This window comes from Suricata suricatta, chromosome 10 (assembly GCF_006229205.1).
Source record: "Suricata suricatta isolate VVHF042 chromosome 10, meerkat_22Aug2017_6uvM2_HiC, whole genome shotgun sequence".
Classification (NCBI taxonomy): Eukaryota; Metazoa; Chordata; class Mammalia; order Carnivora; family Herpestidae; genus Suricata; species Suricata suricatta.
The window spans coordinates 74,158,396-74,160,746 of NC_043709.1; the positions used below are offsets into that span (position 1 = coordinate 74,158,396).

The 2,351-nt window shown below is 42.3% G+C and overlaps 1 pseudogene; it reads right to left on the bottom strand.

Moving 5' to 3' along the window:
- Positions 1 to 9: 9 nt before the first annotated feature.
- LOC115304673 lies at positions 10 to 1,430 on the bottom strand (annotated as a pseudogene).
- Positions 1,431 to 2,351: the final 921 nt, after the last annotated feature.

Consider the following 2,351-nt stretch of genomic DNA (forward strand, 5'->3'; position numbering starts at 1 on the left):
TGAGACCGCTCCTCCACCTCTAATTAAGACTGGGGTGGCAAGCATTGGGGATAATATTCAGTTAGCCTTCTGAGCTTTCTGGGCAGACTTGGTGGCCTTGCCAGCTCCAGCTGCCTTCTTGTCCACTGCTTTGATGACACCCACAGCAACCGTCTGTCTCATGTCACGAACAGCAAAGCGACCCAGAGGAGGATAGTCAAAGAAGCTCTCAACACACATGGGCTTGCCAGGAACCATATCAACGAAGGCAGCGTCACCAGATTTCAGGAACTTGGGACCATCTTCCAGCTTTTTTCCAGAACAACAGTCAATCTTCTTCAGCTCAGCGAACTTGTAGGCAACGTGAGCTGTGTGACAGTCCAGCACAGTGCAGAGCCGGCACTGATTTGGCCTGGATGGTTCAGGATAATCACCTGAGCTATGAAGCCAGCTGCTTCCATTGGTGGGTCATTTTTGCTATCACCAGCCACATTGCCTCGACGAACATCTTTGATAGATACATTCTTGACGTTGAAGCCCACATTGTCCCCAGGAAGAGCCTCACTCAAAGCTTCATGGTGCATTTCAACAGACTTCACTTCAGTTGTAACATTGACTAGAGCAAAAACGCCACGTTTGAGAACACCTGTCTCTACTTGACCCACAAGGACTGTACCATTACCGCCAATTTTGTAGACATCCTGGAGGGCAGATGCAAAGGCTTGTCAGTTGGATGAGTTGGTGGCAGAATGCAATCCAGAGCTTCAAGCAGTGTGGTTCCACTGGCATTGCCATCTTTACGAGTGACTTTCCATCCCTTGAACCAAGGCATGTTAGCACTTGGCTCCAGCATGTTGTCACCATTCCAACCAGAAATTGGCACAAATGCTATGGTGTCAGGATTGTAGCCAGTTTTCTAAATGTAGGTGCTGACTTCCATAACGATTTCCTTGTATCTCTTCTGGCTGTAGGATGGCTCAGTAGAATCCATTTTGTTCACACCAACAGTAAGTTGTTTTATGCCCAGTGTGTAAGCCAGAAAGGCATGCTCATGGGTCTGCCCATTCTTGGAGATACTGGCTTCAAATTTGCCAACACCAGCAGCAACAATCAGGACAGAAAGTCAGCCTGAGATGTGCCTGTAATCATATTTTTGATGAAGTCTCTGTGTCCTGGGGCATAAATGATGGTACATAGTACTTGCTAGTCTAGAATTTCCATAGGGAGATATCAATAGTGATACCATGTTCACATTCAGCTTTCAGCTTATCCAAGACCCAGGCGTACTTGAAGGAGCCCTTTCCCATCTCAGCATCCTCCTTCTCAAATTTTTTGATAGTTCCTTTGTCGATCCCTCTACATTTGTAGATCAGATGTCCAGTAGTGGTAGACTTGCCCAAAACTATGTGTCCAACGATGATGATGTTGATGTGAGTCTTTTCCTTTCCCATTTTGGTTTAGGTTTAGTGGCGGTTTTCATGACACCTGCGCCGTGGCAGCAAACCTGTTGCAAAAAAGCAAGAATTTTCTTAAACAAGCTATAGAACCATACCTAAAGTAGATGTCACTGTTAAGCATTTGTGTAATACCTTGGAGTTTATAATGTGCTCTATGTACAAGTTATCTTCTTAGCCATAGTATAAGAAATGTAGGCAATATCATCGTCCCAAATAAATATAAAAGGTCATAATTCCGAATTATTTATAAAGATTCAGAGGTTTTTTTCTTGCCTATAACTCATTCATTTATTAAAAAATCACTTTTGAAAACATGGTACTGTAATGGGCTTTGAGAATAGAGTACTGAGCAAGCTAGATATGATTTATTATTCCATGAAAGTAATATTCTATTGGAAGTTTCAGATAATAAGTAGAGACATAAATAAATATAATTGCTCTCAACTACAATAAATGCCACATAGAAAACAAACAATATATGACAGGAAGTAACTTCAGATATGATGGTAAGGAAAAACCTCTTTAAAGAGATAATATATCACTGAGACCAGAAGGACGACAATCACTAACCACTGAAACTACGGGAAAAGATTGCTGCAGGTGGGAACAACATGTTAGCAGTATGCTGTGAAGGTGGGAAAGCATATACAAAGGCCTGTGGCAAGATAGAGGTTAGTATGTTCAGGAAACAGAGACTATCGAATCATGGAAGTCAAACACAGGCCCTTCTCAACTATGCCTCCCAGCGTTATTATATTTGAATTTTGCAATAGCCAACTCTGAAGTAAACAAAGTATAATCCAAAGATCTCCCAATGGGGTGATTACAAGAAGCTTTACTTGTACTTGGAGGTCACCAGTGGTTACCAAGGGTCACGTTAATGATCCGTTTCTAACATAACTAGCCATTAAGTTG